We start from the raw sequence: 20,554 nt of genomic DNA, 5'->3' as shown, positions 1-20,554 counted from the left end.
TGTCAAAGATGCTCCTCACATGTGACTCCATTTAATTTAGGGCCAGCCCTGATCAACTCACCCTAAAAACACTTAGACCTTAAGGTAGGTCTGCCATATCAGGTGACACAGCTCCAAACTTTTCCTGTCAGGCAACCTTTATATTTTACTCAGAAAGCAGGAAGTGAAAGAGCATTTTACACGTGCCTAAAGGCCACTAGATTGCCACTTTTTTTGCTGCATATACTACATATATCTAGGGTAATTGAAAGGTTATTTAAGACTGCAAAGGGGAAATTAATACTCAGTGCATTACCAAAGTAGGAATTGAGAGTTGCTGGAATCACTTATTTAAAACTTTTTCTTGAGTACAGCAAGACGAAAGTGAAGTAAAATCATCTTGAGTGGGTTGGAAACACTCTCTCCTGAAGCCCTAAACATCACTTCTAGTGACATTAACTTGAGCTACATGTCCCATCGGAGAGTAAGTGTCAGCAAAGTAAATGCATTAGTTAAAGCTTAATAGTAGTTTAGTGTTCAATATCTTGAAATATTAAATATGTTTTTTCCCAAAGTAAACTGCTATTCAGTTTTAATGAAGACATTAACCTGCTTGATTTGTAAGCTCCTGTGGGAAGCCAGTCTAAAATACTGTCACAAGAGGTGGGCAGAAGTAACAAGAGCTATGACAGAAAATCAAGCACATTTTAAATGTTAAAAAAGCAGCCAGAAAATGAGTCTCAATATGCTCTTGTTTTCTTTTAATTTTGTTTATTTTTTAGTAATGTGATTTGTGCCCTTTAAAAGATGCCGATTGGGGCTGGTTATAATATTCATGGCAACAGTGGGTGTTGTAATCTTGGTGAGTTTTCACTAATGATTTAGTCAACATGAAAATGGGAAAGTTCAGATTAAAATTATTTGGGTCAGAATCAGAGCTTTGAATTCAAAGCTTTGAGGTTTTTGGCATAGGTGGTTTGGCTGCTTTCAAACAGAATCCACCCCTGTGGCTTTGATCCCAGTTTGAATTTTCTGGATTCACTATGGATGCAGGATAAATCTCATAGAAACAGACTTAAGAATTTTCAACTAGAAATGCTAGAGATCTGGTGAGATCAGCTGAAATAATGAGTTTCTGAGAAATTAAACTAGGTGTATACTTTCCCTGAAGTGCATATTGGTGAACTAACAATGGAGACAAGCTGACTGCTTTGTTTCAGGGTAGCTGTGTTTATTTCATGCTGTCAAGCATGGATTCTGACACTTAACAGTATTAATATTGCTATTTCTATTGATATAATTAGCACTGCTATAAATAATAGCTAAGGCTGCCATAGCTAAGTATATCATTGCAATCAGCAATATCAGGGGCTCCTTTATTACACAGTAGCCTAGAAATACAAGCTGACGGATCTAAAGAAGAACATAGTCACTTAGCAATACCAGTGATTCTAATGTCCCAGTTAAAAGTGACTACTGCTGCATGAAAGACTCTTCTAAACAAACTAATTTATATGTGTGAGACTAAAGTTTCTCACTAGTCTCACACTTGCCAACATCTGAATGCTATAAATAGGTAACCCTGCTTTCCAGCCACATGATACAAACAACTTGCAAGGACTTTCAATTGATGTTATTCACATGTTATAATGGTAGAAGAGGGATTAGGTATGATTAGGACAGAAGGAGGGACAGAACTTTAAATTCTACTGAAATACACTAGTTAGGAGAGCTTTTTTGGCAAGATGGAGTGGGAAATCACTTTCTAACTAAACACAAGAAGAGGCTGATCTTCCTAAATAGGGATGGCAGCACCTGCTGTTTCAATCTCACAGTGTACCTTATTATTTTTAAGAATATTTAAGTGACAACCCAATCTAGTAACCCAAATTATTGACTAGGAACCAGGAACTTTAAAGACTCTCCCAATGTATTTCAATGGACTTTGCTACACTTTTACTATGCCATAAGTGTCCACCAGCATTTATTTTTGTGTCCAACATAAAAAATCTTGGGCTGATTTTAGAGGTGCTGATTACCCACAATTTCAAGTGACTCCAAAGGAAGACACGCATGTTCATTACCAGTAAAAATGCATATAAAAGTCTCAGGATGTGTAGCCAAAAACAGAGGTAACCTAAATTAACAGCAGTTTTTAAAATATCAGGGTTTTCTTGATTTATCCTCTTTTCATCCCTTATAAAAGAAGAATGATACTACTGTATGTACCTCCCAGAGAGCTTGTGAACACTGTTTGCATATGTAAACTGGATCCTTTTGCTTTTATTTTTTCAAGCAGCTCAGAGCATGGTTTCCCATGCAAGTTTTGAGCGTTATGACCTTTTTAAGAAAAAGCACTAGCTGTCCAAACTCAAAATGGATGAGGAAGATGTGTGTAGGAGATTACGTCATTTGTTTAATTATCAGTGGGGGTGAGATATATGCATTTTCAAGTACTACAAGCGAGCAAAACCAAACCATTTTGTATTCTTTTTAAATTAGGACTGGGCCATGTTAATACCCTCATTTAGAACTTGGGAAGATCATTCAAGAGACAGAGTTGCTAGGGTCAATACACAGAAACTTACAAGAGTAAACTGGATAGCAATACAATTCAAGGAAAACTTTGGATTATTTCACTGATGGCTACACTACAGAGCTTACAGTGGAGCATCTGCACCCTGTGGCATTACTAGTGCAGATGCTCTAAGCCGGCAGTTTTCACACTGTGGGTCAGGAGCCTAATGTGGACTGCAACCCCATTTTAATGGGGCTGTCAGGACCAGCATTAGTTTTGCTGGGACCCAGGGCTGAAGCTGAAGCCTGAGTTCCACCTCTACCTGGGCCAGCAGGGCTTTGCCTCCTCTCCCCTACTCCTTATCCAAGATGTAGGACTTGAGCTCTGCCTACCATTCTGGGGTCATTTAGTAACGTTGTTGTCAGAAAGAGGTCATAGTGCAATGAAGTCTGAGAACCCCTGCTCTGAGCTAACGGGAGAGAGCTCTCCCAGGCCTGGTCTACACTAGGACCTTAGTCTGAAATCACAGAATCATAGAATACTAGGACTGGAAGGGACCTCGAGAGGTCATCGAGTCCAGTCTCCTGTCCTCGTGGCAGGACAAAATACTGTCTAGACCATCCCTGATAGACATTTATCTAACCTACTCTTAAATATCTCCAGAGATGGAGATTCCACAACCTCCCTGGGCAATTTATTCCAGTGTTTGACTACTCTGACAGTTAGGAACTTTTTCCTAATATCCAACCTACACCTCCCTTGCTGCAGTTTAAGTCCATTCCTTCTTGTTCTATCCTCAGAGGCCAAGATGAACAAGTTTTCTCCCTCTTCCTCATGACACCCTGTTAGATACCTGAAAACTGCTATCATGTCCCCCCTCATAGACTCATAGACTTTAAGGTCAGAAAGGACCATTATGATCATCTAGTCTGACCCCCTGCACAGTGCAGGCCACAGAATCTCGCCCACCCCTCTTAGAATAATCCTCTCACCTATGTCTCAGATATTGAAGCCTTCCAATACTTTGAAGGCCCCAACATGCAGAGAGTCCTTCAGCTGTGATCTGTGCCCAATGCTACAGAGGAAGGCGAAAAACCTCCAGGGCCTCTGCCAATCTACCCCGGAGGAAAATTCCTTCCTGACCCCAAATATGGCGATCAGCTAAACCCTGAGCATGTGGGCAAGACTCACCAGCCAGACACCCAGAAAGTTCCCTATAGCAACTCCTATCATCCCTCCATTGACCTATTTCCAACTGGAAATGAATGGTCAATTAGTTACCAAGATCATGTTATTTCATCCAACCATCCCCTTATCATAGAATCAGAACTGGAAGAGACCTCAGAAGGTCGTCAAGTCCAGCCCTCCGCTCTAGGCAGGACCAATCCCATCTAAATCAACCCGGCCAGGGCTTTGTCAAGCCGAGACTTAAACACCTCTAGGGATGGAGACTCCACTACTTCCCTAGGTAACCCATTCCAATGCTTCACTACCCTCCTAGTAAAATAGTTTTTCCTAATATCCAATCTGGACCTCTCCCACCACAACTTGAGACCATTGCTCCTTGTTCTGCCATCTGTCACTACTGAGAACAGCCTCTCTCCATCCTCTTTGGAACCTCCCTTCAGGAAGTTGAAGGCTGCTATCAAGTCCCCCCTCACTCTTCGCTTCTGCAGACTAAACAGACCCAAGTCCCTCAGCCTCTCCTCGTAGGTCATATGCTCCAGACCCCTAATCATTTTGGTTGCCCTCCGCTGGACCCTCTCCAATGCGTCCGCATCCTTTTTGTAGTGGGGGGCCCAGAACTGGACACAGTTAACGGAGCTTGCCTCAGACTATGTTTGAGTCCTCTCTGTAGAGAGGACGTAGAACTTTGAATTTGTTAATTCGGGAGTCCATTCAAAAAAATTTCCTAGTGTAGACATATCCCCATTTATTTAATTACTCCAACCCTCCTGAGCATAGGTAGGTATGCAGCAGGAGACTCTCTCCCACTAATATAGTGCTATCCACACCAGCACTTAGGTTGGTGTAATTTATGTATCCCAGGCTACATCTACACTGCAGCCTTTGTTGGCAGAGACAATGCAAATGAAGTGCTCATTAGCATTACTCATGCTCTCATTTGCATAGTCTCTTCTGATCCATTGTGCAGAAGAGTTTTTTGCGCAAAAAAACCCGCAGCGTAGACAGGGCAAAAAACCCTTTTGCACAAGATCCTATATACCTGCTTTTTTGAGGAATAACAGTGCTTGTGCAAAAGGGTTTTTTTTTTGCGCAAAATGGCCCCGTCTACACTGTGGTTTTCTGCACAAAAACCTCTTCTGCATTACTCCTCATTTTTTGAGTAATGTTAGTTCGAACCAAGGGGTTTAGTTCGAACTAATGCGTCCCCATGCGCACTTCCTGGTTCGAATCAGCTGTTGAGCGGTGTAATGCGCTGGCGAGATCAAGCTAATGAAACACGGAATATTTAAATCTCCACTTCATTGGCAATTTCGGTCGCCTATATTTGCATCCCTAGCTCGAACTAGGGAGCAAGTGTAGACGTACCCTAAGTGAAGAGTAGAGTTCAAGACTATTAACATACGTTCCTCCATGATCAGGAGGGAATCCACATGAATCAAGTTTCACTGGGTTTCATTCAAGCAACAGACCATATAAAGTGGGATTTTCAAATGTGTCACCAATATTCACAAGTCACTAAGGTGCTTTTGCAAATCCCACCTCTACTGAACAACTTTTATTTTGGGTTGAATATTCCCAATGGTAAGCCCCAACATATTTTCCTCATGAAAATAACAAGGAGTTAATTTTGTTTTCATGGTGTTATTCTGCTACTCTGCATCAAGGGTCTTCATGATTACAGTAGGGATGTTTTAGTATAAACGACTAACCATTTTACAAACAAGTGAATGCTTATTGGTTAACAGAGTCCGTTACACTCAGTGAAGCTACGTCTCTGGGAGCCAGGTGGCAAAGGCTGGCAGCCCGACTCCTGGGAAGCTACAGCGTGGGCTTTGCAGTATAAGGTGCTATAATGCAGAGCCCACAGTGCAGGTAACAGTGTAACCACTGAAATTTTCAATGTTTACACGGTTACCCTATCACATGATTTAGATTACAATAAGGTAAACAATCCAGGCTTAAGAAAGTCACCCATGTCAGCCTCCAATTATTGTCTATGCCAGTAATGGGAAACATAAGTTAGGCTATTCTAGACTGCAGGCCTCTTTCAGAAGAAGCTTGTCCAGAAGAGATCTTCTGAAAAAACTTCTTCTGAAAGAGAGCGTACACATTACAAAAGCACATTGAGAAAGCGATCTGCTTTTTTGAAAGATAGCATCCACACTGAATGGACACCATCTTGCATTTAAGCTGTGATTACTATGGACGGAGTAGCCACCAGAGCACCTGTGCTTTTTCCTCTTCATTCAAAAGAACTCCCTCTTCCCCTTCCACACATGCCCTTTTCTGAAAAAGCTCTTTTGAAAAAAGGCTTCTTCCTCATAGAAAGAAGTTTACCAATGTTGGAAAAACCCCTCTGTTCTTTCGATTTTCTTTTGAAAGAAAGCAATTGCAGTGTGGACGTTAATTGAAGGTTTTTTTTTAAAAACGGCTGTTTTTCAAAAAAACTCTGTCACGTAAACATAGCTTTAGTGGGTGGGCCGCATTAATGGCCCTCCTGCATCTCAGTGGGCTGCAAGATTGTCATAACCAAGTTGGTTAGATACGTGCTTGCATATCTCAAATTTGCGGGGTGTACCAACTGAATCATAGCAGCGCTTTGATTGGATGCAGAGGGAGTGCATGGCTCTGACAGTCAATGTTGTGTGAAATCAGCATGCACCTCACTTCAATTGCACTTGCTTTACATGTGTGTCACTTTAGTAATACCAGTAGGGAAAAAAATTACATGGATGGAAACCAGCAGAATGTGGCAACCCTACAAGTGGGCAATGATAAACAAAATGTCTTTAATTCAGGCAAAATCATACATGCTACCCAAAGCCCAGGGCAGTAATAAAAATAGAAAAATTTTATTTTATTAAGTATGCAAGCGTACCTGAATCTTGATTAGTTAATATCTGCTCAGCACTTTGAAAACATTAAAACAACATTTTTCTCTTGTATATAATCTCTCATACCAAGGTTCATAAGTATTCACAAACAGTAATGAATTAGCCTCACAAACCCCATCCCCATACCAGCAGGTGGGTAAAGTATTATCCTCTTTTTACGTATGTGATAACTTGTTAGACCTAGAGCTTTAAAATCCCACCTGTGCTCAGATATCCTGCCCCTATTCAAACATACATTTGAAATCAAGTAAGTTTGCAAAATTTAGGAAATAACCCAGAATTCCTGAATATAGGGGCTGTGGTTTAACCTCTAGAGAATACTATAAAAATGCTGTATTTATATGATGGGTGCTAAGGATTATTATAAATTCTTATCCATCTGGATAACTCCCCACAGAAGACCTGGCACCCCACTTTTCATCAATGATTTAATAGCAAAGACAGTGCTATAATAGTCCTATGAGACTTCAGTATACTTATACAAAAATACATAACAGAATATTTGCAAGAATATTAAATTACACAATTGTAATAATAATGGTGTTATTTTCAGGATTATGAATGAGGCAGGAGGTATATATGCCACTGCCCTCTTCCGTATTAATTTAGAATTGTTGAACTCCGTGTGATTGAGCTTCTATCGCTAACAATACCACTAACAATTTTCTTTTAGTTTAATTGGCAGAGACCTGTTAATTTAGAGCAGGAGGCCCATGTGTCGCAACTAAGTAATGGCAACCATGAAATTCTCTCTGGCCATATATTTCTTACCGTATTATTAGAGACCTGAGTTGAGGACTCATTTCTGCTAATTTTTGGAAAGGTGTAAAATATCCCAAACTCTGGCAACTGATTAGATATTTAAAAAATCACAAATTCTTTCATATATGCCATCAGAAAGTTTTCTTCTGTTAGAAATCTGGGATTTTTACACCTACAGATTAAATGATTAGATTTAAAATAATGCTCAAATCTTCTGTAATGTTCTTCCTGCATTACAAATGGACTATTAAATCAGTGGAATGCCAATCAAATGCTTTTGTACTTTGAAAGAAAGGTTTAAAATAACAAAAGATGTTTTTCAGGCTTCTCTCTCTCTCTTTCTCACTCTTAAGTCAGTGTTCCATATACATTAATTACAACCTATTTACTATCTTTTCGAGTAAGACCACAATTCAAAAGATTTTGAGAATATGAATTTTTAGAAAAGTTACAATCAGGGAGCCTCATGAATACTGGATCTCATTAATCAAACTTCTCGGGGAAGAATATAATATTCTGTTCTAAACTTCAAGATATAAACAATGTTTATATGAAGGAAAAAAGAATCTGTGATATAATTGTTCTAACAGTGTTGGGCACTGGGAGCTCTGGGCACAATTCCTAGCTCTGCAACTCATTCACTATGGCAAGTATCAGAGAGGTAGCCGTGTTAGTCTGAATCTGCATACACAGGACTCCTTGCCTCATTCACTATGGGAATGTCTACACTACAGAAAAGATCGAAGCTGCCACTGTCAATCTTCCAGAGTTCGAATTAGCGGGTCTTGTGAAGACATGCTAATTTGAAGTGAGAGGGGCACTCCAGTTGATGCCAGTAGTTCTGTTTCCACAAGGAGTAAAGAAAGTCAAAGGGAAAACGTTCTCCCTTCGACTTCCTGCAATGTGCACACCAATTAACATAGCTAAAGTTGCGTATCCTAATTCAACCTTATCCCATAGTGTAGACATACCCATATATATATATGACCCTGGGCAAATCACTGATGAGCTAGAGACAGATTTTTAAGAGATTAAACTCAGTGAGGCTACATCAGTTTGTACCATCTAAGGATCTGGCCCTCAGTATTCAAAGATACTGAGTACAGCTGGCAGGTGAACAGAATTTCTGTCCCACAGAAAAAATCAAAGTTCAGAAAAAACTTCATCCAAATTTGTGACAAAAAAGAAAAACCTCAACATTTTTCAGAGGACAGAAATTCAGAAAAATGTCATCAAAACTCATACGGATTTTCTTCTGGAAGGCTCTTGTCAATTTCCATTCACCCAGCAAGTAGAAAGCGTAACTCAGAAGAACCCTCCAAGCAGCAACCCATTATTTTGACATTCCCTATAGAAAACTGAACTGTTCTGGCAAAACTGACATTTTCCCCCAAAAAAATTGTAAAAAGAGAATTTTCTATCAGAAAATTATTCCAGCAGAAAATTCCCAAATAACTCTAGTACTGAGCATTCACATTTCCTATTGAAGATAGTAGTCTCCTCATGCCTCAGATTTTCTCTATTTGTAAGCAGGGGATAATAGTATTTTCCTATCAAACAAAACCGGTTTTTGGCTTAATTTATTAATACTTGCAAATCACACTGAGCTCCACACATGTAAAATTTAGCAGAAGAGCAGTCATTATTATCCTATTAATTTCAAAAACATGATTTGTATATAAAAATGCACTGCAGAAAAACTCACTGAAATGTGCACATTTCAAGATTGTCTTCAGAATAATCATAAATAATACATTTCTAGAATATAAAGACTTTTTGTCCTATAATAATTACTTAGATCTCAGAACTTAGCTTGGATATCAAGCAGGTTTGGTTCATTTTACCAGATTGAGATGCCTTTATTTATTTTATAGCAGTTATTACTGGTATGCTGTTTAACACAAGGGCCAATTACAAGATTGAGCACATAGGATTCTGAACTCATTTTAGATAGAGAAGACAGCAGGATCTTGTTTGTAACTGGTTAACAGGACTAAGAGTCAGGAGACCTGGTTTCTGGTCTAATTCTGCCATTTCATCAGCAACTCACTTAACACATTTGCCTCAGTTTCCCTTCCTATGAGGATAATGCTTACATACCTTACATGGGGACTGTTACATTTAATAAACTAATGTCTGGAGAATGCTACAAGAGTCTCAGATGGAAGGTGCTATTACTGATGGGATTCTAGAATCGAACATACTATTGATCTGATGAAAAATTTCCTGGAGACAAATATATGCTAAAATTTTCTTGATACCTCATTCAAACTCACTCCAACAGAAAGAGTTGGTGTAAGTTACCATGTTTCCGAGGTGAGGACAGAACATCATTCTTGCTGACCAACCTACAATACTTTGGGAAGTCATAGACATTTGTCAACCAGCAGCCTCAACCTCTAATTCATGTAACTGATATCCTCTCATCACCAACTGAGATGGTCAGGATGTGGTAACAGAACCAACCCTTCACTATTTGTCCTTTGTTAGCCTTGGAACATTTATAAATTATTGAAATTATTTTAAACACTGGTATAGCTATTTATGTTTTCACAAAAAAATTCAAAGTCAAAATGTATTTGTCCCGATTCTGTATTTTTCCAAACACCAAAAAGTGGATTTTCTCCCTACTTGCATCTCAGGAAACACTGCCTATCCACAGGGCATCCTCATTTCAAACTTTTCTTTCTGACAGGTACAATTACATCACCTTTTTTTAGGAGGTGGAGAAGTAAATTATCTGTATTAGCCTTTTCATTTAATTTCCAATTCTGTTGTGCAGTGGTTCTCAGAGTGCAGTCTACGGACCACTAACAGTCTTGAACATGAGTGGCACAGGCCCCCTCCTGCAAGGTTCGAGCACCAGCACATGCTTCCTACTGCGAGAGGGAAGGGGAGGGTGAGCTTTGCAGGCTGGATGCAGCTTGGGGGGGAAGGAAGCAGTTCTGCACACAGATGATCCCTCTTCCCCCATCTGGGAGAAATGGCAGAGCAGGCAACCACTTGCCTGGAGGCTTTCCCCGCTGCTTCCATTGGCCAGAATCATAGCCAACGGGAGCAGCGGGGGGGGGGGGGAGTGATGATGCTTGGGAGCAGTGGGAGGCACATACTCAGGTAAACATCCCCCATCCCTCTCATGTCCAGACCCTAGACTCATTCCCCTCATACACTCCCCTCCTGCTGAGACCCCACACCTCCACTTTTTCTTCCTAGATCACTACCCTCAGCCTGCTCCTGTGCCCATCTTCCCTCCCAGACTGCCCAACTTCAGCCCACTCCTGCACCCAACCAGCCCCCACACTCCAGCCTTCTCCTGCACTCTCCCTTCCAGCCAGCCCCTCCCCCCCACGCCCTCCTGTACCCATTTTGTCATCATGGTTGGTTGGCTGGTGGTCCCCAAAAAAGTCTGTGTTGAGCAGAGTGAGCTACCGGTCAAAAAGTTCCAGGAGATACCTGCCCCTGAACATGCAAATGACTGACTTTCTTGCAAATGTCAAAACTGCACACTGTTCAAAGCAGACACTCCAGTACATATTAGCTGTCCTCCATCAGAATTAAAATATATGCTTTCTCCACTAGTCTGAAAGGTGAAATCCAAAACAGGTATCTTTTGTGTCACAAACATTCCTCCACCTTCCTGCTCCTGACCAACCAAAATACTTTTATTCTCCTAATTTGTAATACACTTACTACTCCTTACTTAATTGCTAGGCAGCAAAGCAAAAATATTTGGTAGAGCAGGAGATACAGGTGTTATTTTGTGAGGCACAAAATCCAAAAAGTTCCAAACATCTGGTATCAAGAGTGAGATAAGCTCAACTTAGCAACAGAGAGATTCCTCTGGGACATTTTTCAGGCCCAATGTAGTATCTTCTGTTTAAACACGTTAATTTCTTCTGGACAATTCAAACTCCACGTCTTCTCTCCTCATGAATCGTCACCCCCTCCCCCAAACACCCCCCCCCCTAGTTATTTTCAGCACTCTTTCCAATCCGCCTTAGATACGGGTGGTTTGTCAGTTTCGGAGTACGTTGGAGGGGATGGAGAGAAGCGCGAGAGAAGAGCGCGCTGGCAGGGAAGGCGGCGGCGGGCTGGAGGCAGGAGGCGAGGCGCACTGCCGGAGGCGGAGGGGACCGAACAGACTGAGGGCAGCGGCTGTCGCCCAGGTCTGGGGTGCAGGTCGCGCACAGGGCGGCGGGAGAGGCGGGTCCCGAGCCCGGCCGGGGATCCAAAGCGCTGGACGCGCGCGCGGGATGTTCTGACACCCCCCCCCCCCCCAACAGTCACTGGAGGGAGCTGAGGCTGCCGCCGCCGCGTGGGAAGAGATTTAACGGTTTCCAAGCGGATTTGAAGCCCAGGGCGGGACCGACGCGCCTACGGCAGAAACTTTTTTTTTTTTTCCCAAACTTCGCCGCGCGGAGGCGGCTCAGGCGGGCCCCGATCCGGAAGCAGCTGCCAGGTCCCGAGAGACCGACCCGCCGAGGGTTCCTGGCAGTGGGTCCCGCTTTGCCCGTCCCAACCCCTCTCCCCGCCAGGGCGCCCCAGCAACGGCCCGGCCGGGGGAGCCGCCTGCCCCCCCGAAACCTTCCCCTCAGTCCCACCCCACGGCACTCCCCCCCAGAACCACTGCTACCCCCCCATGGGCGGGGCGAGAAACCTGCCAGCCCCGCCCCCTAACCCTCGGCTGACCCCGGAAGCGCGGTACCTCTCTCATCTTCTCTCTTCCCCCTACACCAGCCCGACACTTTCACATGCAGCCGCCGCCGCCTAGCCAGCCACCTCATTGGCCCCTTGCCCCGGGTCTCATACACCGATTGGCTCAGAGCCACGCTACTCCCAAGTGGGCCCGCCCACAAACGCGCACACTTTCCCTCCCCGCCCGCTTCTGGTTGCTCATTCCTAATTGGGCTAACGGTACTCTCTTTTCCGCTATGCGCCCAGTCCATAGGTTCAGCCACATGTTCATCAAGCAACGTTCATTTGTCATTGGCTGAGATCCGAAAGATAAAAGTCTACTTTCGCGATAACAAGACGCTGATTGGATAGGTGGTGCTGTCACTTCTCCCGGCGGATGAGTGGTGATTGGCTACCCACGTCACTCCTCCCCCACACTAGCAGGATAGGTTGCGAATCCTCCCCTTTCTACGCATTTCTATTTCCCATTTTATTTATTTATTTATTTATTTTCCTCATAAACTTAAATGACCCCGGAGAGGAGGCGGGCGGGGCGGGGCCTCACGAACACGACTACCAATGGGAGTGGAGGAAGGGGTGTGGCCGACAGCTGTGCTGGCCAATAAAGAGAGAGACGTCGGCTTAGCTCTTGGCATGCCGCGGGCCAATCATACCTTCTCCCCCCTTTAACCCTCTGCCTGGCACCGGCGGCAGTTAATCACTGTCCGTGCGGGTAGAGCGATGTGGATTGCACCATTCCTGGGGCCGGGGGGGGGGGGGGAGAGAGACGGGCTGTACCATCACGTGAACTAGGGGGGTTGGAAGGGAGTGGGATGTGGCACTGGTCCAGCCTGCGAGCGGGGAAGGTCAGTTCTGCAGCAAGGCCGAGGGGGAGCGAGAGAGCTTCCCGGGGGCAGGTGCCGGGGGCAGGCAGTAATGCCCCTAGGGCAGCGTCTTACACTGTGTTCCCGCGGAGAAGAGACTTTAAAATGGCCGCTTTAAAAAGGGGAATCCCTGCTCTTCTCTTCTGCCCCGCCGGATTTGTGCGCGAGGTAGCCGCGCGCGACCCCTCCCACTTATATCCACCCAGCCCCGCCCCCGGGGCGCGCGCTCGCCTCCTCCCTCCGTCCCCCTGCCACTCTCTTTTTCTACCTTCGGGGCGCGCGCACTTCGAGGGGCGGGGCCAAATGCTTCCAGGGTCTCTCCTGCACCTGGGAGAGGCCCGCGCAGATCTGGGGGGAGGGAGAAGCTCCATGTGTTGGAGCGCTGCGGCGTTTCCCTGAGGTGGCAGTGGGAAAGGCTGGAGCTTCTTTCCAGCCTCGGGCAGCTGCACAGGCTACCAGCAAGGAGAAGTGCGGAAACAGAGGAGTAGGAGGAGGGAACTGGAGGGGGGGGATCTGTTCCCAGAGTGGGAGGGAAGGGAATCCCCAGAACCTTTCCCTGCATGGGGTGCCTTTAGGGAGGAAGGGGCAAGCCCCAGAACTCCTTCCCTGTATAGTTTGGCCCCAGCCACACAGTGCCAGCAATGCCTTAGCCGTTAAGGAGGCATGCAGGACCTGAGGGAAGGGGTGGGTGGGAATCACACACACCCTCAGCCCCTTCCCTGCAAAAAGCAAACTCAGCCATCACACTAAAATCCTAAATAAAAAAAGAACAGCCTACCAGTCAAGGTGCTTTGTGGAATTTGTGTGTGTGTGTTTTCTCACTTTTGTGTGGCCCCCAACTGAAAGCTCTGCAGGTTAGCAGCCACTGACCCCAAAAAAGGCTCCCACCCTGATATAAAGCATCCTTTCAGTTGTTGCTGGTAGTGGCTAGATGACATGTGATGCTTCTCCTCTTAAAGACACGTCTAGAACTGGCTAGCTGTGCCTGCTGCATCAGTGACCAGATTGCATGAAAGCACAGTTTTAGGATAGCAAACCTGTCAAAAGATGGCCCAGAATTAACACAACTGCATGCAGAGGGCTAACTGCATATGTGATCTAAAGCAGTGTTTCTTAAAATGGAGAAGAGACTTCAAAATGTTTTTGCTCAACAACTTTCTCCCTTGGTGTTCCACTTAAAAAAATTATCATTTGGTGTTACTTAAACTTTTTAAGACTGAGGAACACTGCTGTAGTCTCTGCTTCCTATTCTCACACTGCTGAAAACATTTAATTATTTCTTTACAGAGCTGTTAGGAAGCTTAGTAAGTTAACATCTGCAAAGTGTTTTGCGGCTGTTTGGATGAAAGATACAAAGTGTAATTATGTAACCAGTCACAGTTTTGTATAGTTTGTATGGTTGCAGGAGACAACCCTGCCTCCAAACCTGAAGTAGTGGAATCCAGTTAGGTTTTCTTCCTTTTTGCCTTTGAATTAAAGTTATATTTGAATCTTAGCCCCTTCTGACACAGCTATTCCATGAAAAATTGACTGTTATTTCATGTATTGATGTGAAATCCATTCTTGTATTTCTCTGGGCTTCTGAGATTGGCCTCTCTCCCCTATTGTCATTATTCTGAGAACTGAGCTTTAAATCACAGGGCGAGGGCGGGGGAGCGGAGGGAAGGGAGAAGGGGGAATCCAACTTGTTCAGAGAGTGAAAACAAACTTGAGAAGCCTCTCAGGCTGCCATTTACTTAAAATCTAAGAAAGGAGTTCAGACTCTGCCACCTTTTGGTGGACAGACAGAAGAGCAAATAAACAGTGTAACAAATGTTTGCAGCATGACACAAAGTTGAGCAATTTTGCTATACTAGTTGGTTGGTATAACTGAGATCAACATTTGGCCCAAGATCAGTAGCTTCTCCCCAAAGAATTTAATAATTACAAATATTAAAATACTTGTAGTTAGACATTAACTAGACCAAATGTTTAGATAGCACAGTAATAGGCATTTGGTTGTACTTTATGGACTGAAACTCAAACAAAGAGCCTTATTTAATAATAATTGGGATGTAGTTTCTACTGGATCAGAAAGGAGTGTTCAATAGGTCTTACACGTCTTTTACATCCCTTTGGAAGTTAAAAAACTATCACTTGGAATAAGAATGTGAATTTCTTCAAGTCAAAATTGACATGTGGATTTTAATTGTATTGCGATCAGTTCTTTTCCCAAACCCACTTATTTTCAGTGCCAAGGCCACTAAGTATTTTTCCAGCACCACAGTTAGTTAAGAAACCCACAGGAAGGGCTGGATGTTCCCACCATTAACTGGCTCAGAGGGAAGTGAAGGATTAGCAATCAGCCGATGGAAAAGAGGAGAAGGAGCCAGTGGATCATACTTCCCCCTTTCTGAAGCAGACGGAATCCTCCCGCCCGAAGGTTTTTTGAAGCAGAGCCATGGAGTAACACAGTTTGCAGCTGCATCCTACTGTGTCTTGCAAATTCCCACTCAGAAAGCCATATGGGAGTTCATGCCGATGAACCCATTAATTCCATCAGGGACAACTCTGAAGCATCTACTTCTCAGTCACAGTGTGTGGGTAGGGGTGAATTCAGTGCCAGCACACATTCTAAGGAGCCATGGTGCCAGAAGGACACAAAGAGCAGTATCAACAGCAAGGCCTGTATAAGTAGTCCTGGAACCAAAGTTCCCTGCAGATTGCCAGGCACAGAAGGTTCAGACTACAACTGGTCAGAAATGTTCCAGCAGAACAGTTTTCCTTTGGAAAATGCCAACTCATTGAAAGCAAAACATTTTGCAGAAATGCATCACTTTTGATGAATCTTCTGCCAGGGTTTTGTTGAAAACTGTTTCCTGTGAGTTCACCTACGTGGTTCCATGGCAGCCTAGCTGAAGGACTGCCTTTGGAATCAGGAATCCTAGGTTTTTAGGCTATGTCTACACTACCAGATTATTTTGAAATAAGTTATTTTGAAATAACTCCTGAAATAACTATTTTGAAATAAGCTTATTCCTCTTCATAAACAGGAGTTATTTCAAAATAACAAGCCCGTTATTTTGAAATAACAGGCTTGGTAGCATGGACGCTTGCCTTGTTATTTAAGAATAACAAGTGTAGACATGCCCTCTAGTGTCCCTGGCCATGGGGGACCTCAGCCACACAGCCTGTCCCACAGCTAGGAACCCAGGACTTTCAGACCCCTGGGCCAATTGTCTCCCCCAGCAGCCTGATTCTTGCAGCTCAGGGATCCAAGTTTGACAGCCCTATTCCTAGCTGGTGCTCTCAGGATATGTCTACACTATGGAATAAGGTCAAATTAAAATACACAACTTCAGCTACGTTAATTGCGTAGCTGAAGTCGAAGTATCTTAACTTGAATTTTGGTGCTGTCCACACTGCAGGAAGTCGAAGGGAGAACAGGAAGCAGGACTACTGGCATCGACCAGAGTACCCCTCTCACTTTGAATTAGCGTGTCCTCACTATACCTGCTAATTCGAACCCTGGAAGATCAACAGTGGCAGCTTCGATCTTCACTGTAGTGTAGACGTACCCCAAGGAGTCTGCCAGACTTCTCAGGGCTGCCAGGCTCCCTGATGGAGGAGCTAGAAAGTCCTGGGAAGTGGGGCTGTCATGTCCACAGCTCCAGGACAGCCCCACCATGCACACTGTCTCAACACCAGAAACCCCAGGTCTTCCAAGTTCATGGACTGGTTGGCTCACTGGGCTGCCTGAGTTTTACAGCTTGACAAGCCAACTGCTCTGAGAGTTGGGCAGCCCAGTGAGCCAACTGGCCTTGGAGTTTGGAAGCCCTGGGGTCCCTGATTCTGAGACAATCAGCATGCTGCAGCTGCCATGGGACAATGAATTGGGCAAGGCCTAGGAAGAGCTTAAGTTGACATGTTGCTTGTCAGTTCCACTGCAGCAAATCTGTGTTTGGTAAAATCATGTTAATTTTAGTCACTAAGGCTGTGTTTACACTGCACGGTTATTTTGGAATAAGCTATCCCAGAATAGTTATTCCGAATTAGCTTATTTTGATGCAGCACATATACACCGCAGGGAAACTTCAGAATTAGTCTGAGGCAGGCTTCCGTGCTATCTCAATTTAGAGCCCCAAGAGGAATAAGCTAGAATGCTCTTAGTGAGGGGTTATTTTGAAATAGCAGAAGTGGAGCATCTACACGCCTTATTTCAAAATAGCTATTTCGGAATAGGTGTTCTTCATAGAATGAGGTTTATAGAAATTGGAATAAGCCGTCCATTATTTCCAAATTATTTTGAAATAATGGAATTGCTGTGTAGATGCTTGCATACTTATTTCGGAATAACGTCTGTTGTTCTGAAATAACTTTGCTGTGTAGTCACACCCTAACTGTCAAGGCTCCCAGGAAACATAATGCAGAACTCCCTTTATCTGTTCTAATGGATACCTGGGCCAGATCGGATAATCAAAAATTCGGATAATTTGGAGATTGGGAAACCGTGAGGCTGCAGCACCATCTAGTGGGCACAAGAGAGATCGTTCGCTTGTGGACCTGTGCATACTGGTTGTTTGGTTAACACAGAGAGCAGGATGATGGAGACTCAGATAAACAGGGTTCTACTATGCTTTGTTTCGTAGTATGTCAGAGTTTCTGAAACAAGATTCTGGATTTTCGATTTCATGGAAAATTTCATGATTATGTGTATTTTTTTCCTGAATCAGAACAAACGTATCTTGCAGACCTTTCCATGAAACAGAAATACTGAGTTTTGCCCAGTTTAGACAGCTTCATTCCGTTCCCTTCAAACATCAGAGGGAAGCATTATTAGAAGCTCCATGTTGCTGAATAAACACCCACCAGTTATTCTCCCTTCCAAAAGGTCCATGCATTTGGGATGTGAACATAGTAAGTGGCGAAACCATTCCTACTTCTGAGTGTTACTATGGATCCAGCACATGTTAAGCTGTAGGAAAGTGAAACCCCAGAAAGGCCCAGTGGGTGCCTGATGTTGGAGCCCTTCGGTACTGCTTTCCAAATGACCTTACACAATGTGGCATGACATACCAAAGCTGTTTGCTGCTATGGGAGGGGGGTATATCTAGTTTGATTTCGGCACTTGCTAATTGTTAATACTTCATAAAGTCTATTTAATATGTGTGTGAGAGAGAGAAAGAGAGAGCTAGTCACACACAAGTAGGATAGCTATTTCCTATCAAAGAGGTACGTGGGTCAGCTAGAAGCATGAAGGTCCTAGATGCCCCTTTACTATTTATTACCTTTATCTTAATCAGTTATGTCTTTTCATAATCTCATAATCTGTGAGCCATTGGGGCAGGCTCTCTTTGTATTGTTTGTATGTATAGTGTCTAGTGCAATGGGTCCTTGATCCCCGAACAGTGTCTCTAGGGGTGTGTCTAGACTGGCCGCTTTTGTGCAAAATCTTGCCGCCTGTCTACACTGGCCACGAGTATTTGCGCAAGAACTCTGACTTTGTAATGTACAAAATCCGTGGTTCTTGCGCAAATACTCCGACGCTCCCGCTCAGGGATAAGCCCTCTTGTGCAAGTATTCTTGCGCAAGAGGGCCAGTGTAGACAGCCATGTTAATTTCTTGCGCAAGAAACACAATGGCTAAAATGGCCATCGGAGCTTTCTTACACAAGAGAGCGTCTACACTGGCACGGATGCTTTTGCGCAAAAGCAAATCTTTTGCACAAAGGCACATGCCAGTATAGATGCTCTCTTGCACAAATACTTTTAACGGAAAAACTTTTCCGTTAAAAGTGTTTGCGCAAAATCATGCCAGTCTAGACGCAGCCTAAGTGTCACTGCACAACAGATCAAGAAGGGCAGTCAATGGCTACCTTGGGTGGTCCACTGCAAACCAAATGGGTAGTGCCTGCTCCACTGGAGGCTGGGTCAGGATGGCCTTACATAAGCCTGAATAAAAAGCTCTTCTCTGAGAAAACTTCTGACATAATCAGAACATGAAAACAGCGAGTCCCCAAAGACTGAACTACACAAACATCACAAGGAGCAATAACGGGTAAAGCATCATACATCAAAGGTGACATCTGAACTTTCTGAGGAGGAGGATTAAGATCCTACATCAAGAAGCATAGGCTGGTATTAAAATGAGAGATGAAACCTTTTTAATTCATAGCTGAGGCTTACAGAAAAATCATGGTGTTAACCTTTATGACTCACAAGTGGTGATGCCAGCATTTTAGAGTGATGCCCATGGCACTATACTTAGATATCTGGCCCTCTAAATATTTCTCCCGTCTTATAGGGTATGTCTACACTACCCCGCTAGTTCGAACTAGCGGGGTAATGTATGCATACCGCACTTGCTAATGAAGCCCGGGATTTGAATTTCCCGGGCTTCATTAGCATAAGCGGGGAGCCGCCATTTTTAAATCCCCGCTGCTTCGAACCCCGTGTAGCGCGGCTACACGGGGCTCGAACTAGGTAGTTCGGACTAGGGTCCTATTCCGAACTACCGGTACTCCTCGTGAAACGAGGTGTACCGGTAGTTCGGAATAGGCACCCTAGTCCGAACTACCTAGTTCGAGCCCCGTGTAGCCGCGCTACACGGGGTTCGAAGCAGCGGGGATTTAAAAATGGCGGCTCCCCGCTTATGCTAATGAAGCCCGGGAAATTCAAATCCCGGGCTTCATTAGCAAGTGCGGTATGCATACATTACCCTCCTAGTTCGAACTAGGAGGGTAGTGTAGACATACCCCCAGGGATAGTGTGGCTTCTTTTATAGAAATTCAATATTATTCAATGGAATTCACCCTGCAAGGTACAAAATAAAAGCAAAACAGTTTAGTCTGCTGCATCAGATTGCTGCAAACTCCAGGAATTTTGTTATAAAATATACATCTAATTTGCTATAGAGCCTTGTTTCTTAAACTGTGTTCCGCAGAGAATTCACAGGTGTTCCATGACAGTTTGAGGAATAATAATGGCTGCTAGAGCCGCTGAGATGCAGCGGGTGGTGTGAAGGGTGAGTGAGTGATGACTCACAGGAAATGAGGTGGGGCTACCCACATTCCTCCTTACATGTTTGCAATCACCTGGGAAAGCTCTGCGCCTCAGTTGCGCCCCTTGCCAGAGGGGAGGAGCGTTGCAGGGCCAGCAGCAGGGCCAGCTCCGATTGGCTGTCTTCGCTGCTGGTCTGGGGATCCTGCCTGCCACGGGGGAGAACTGCCCTACAGCCACCACCCCAACCAGGTCTTTGCACCACTGCCTTTAGCCCTCACTTGTTACCCAGGCCTGTTGAGGGGGGCCAGATGCAATGTTCCTTCTTTGTTTAACAACTTTTTTAAATTTAATGGATAGAGATTGACAGGTTATGTTTGGGATACTTAGATTAAAAAAGATGTTCCACTTTTCAAAAGATATAAAAAGATACTTAAATTGCCTTTGGGCAGTGAGCGAATATTGTTGTTGTCAATAAAAGTGTCGTCTGGTGTTCAAGGGGCAAGAGTGGGTTTTTTGGTTTTTTTTGGCTCAACCAAAAACACTTGGTGTTCCTCATAAAAAAAATTGTTTGGTGTTCCTTGGTCTTAAAAAGTTTAAGAAACACTGCTATAGAGTCTGTAGGAGGTTGGTATTATGTAAAGCCCTGCACAGATACAAAATTTGTATCTATTTCTG

At 44.1% G+C, this 20,554-nt stretch overlaps 1 protein-coding gene and 1 long non-coding RNA gene across 5 annotated transcripts in view; one reads left to right on the top strand and one right to left on the bottom strand.

Annotated features, from left to right (window-relative positions):
• ZBTB20 (zinc finger and BTB domain containing 20) overlaps positions 1-12,163 on the bottom strand; it is a 715,034-nt gene extending 702,871 nt beyond the window's left edge. For all 4 annotated transcript variants that reach the window (XM_075906071.2, XM_075906010.2, XM_075906161.2 and 1 more), the window contains exon 1: positions 12,047-12,163. The gene's annotated coding sequence lies outside the window, so the exon portion shown is untranslated. The remainder of the gene's footprint in view (positions 1-12,046) is intronic.
• Positions 11,329-12,459, top strand: LOC102452025 (uncharacterized). The gene is made up of 2 exons (XR_016347723.1): positions 11,329-11,507; positions 12,283-12,459. It is a non-coding gene; the product is annotated as an uncharacterized LOC102452025 (long non-coding RNA).
• The last annotated feature ends 8,095 nt before the right edge of the window (positions 12,460-20,554 follow it).

This window comes from Pelodiscus sinensis, chromosome 1 (assembly GCF_052426305.1).
Source record: "Pelodiscus sinensis isolate ZL-2025 chromosome 1, ASM5242630v1, whole genome shotgun sequence".
NCBI classification, from domain to species: Eukaryota; Metazoa; Chordata; order Testudines; family Trionychidae; genus Pelodiscus; species Pelodiscus sinensis.
The sequence above is the reverse complement of the archived record's forward strand: the minus strand, read 5'-3'. Positions and strand labels throughout refer to the sequence as shown.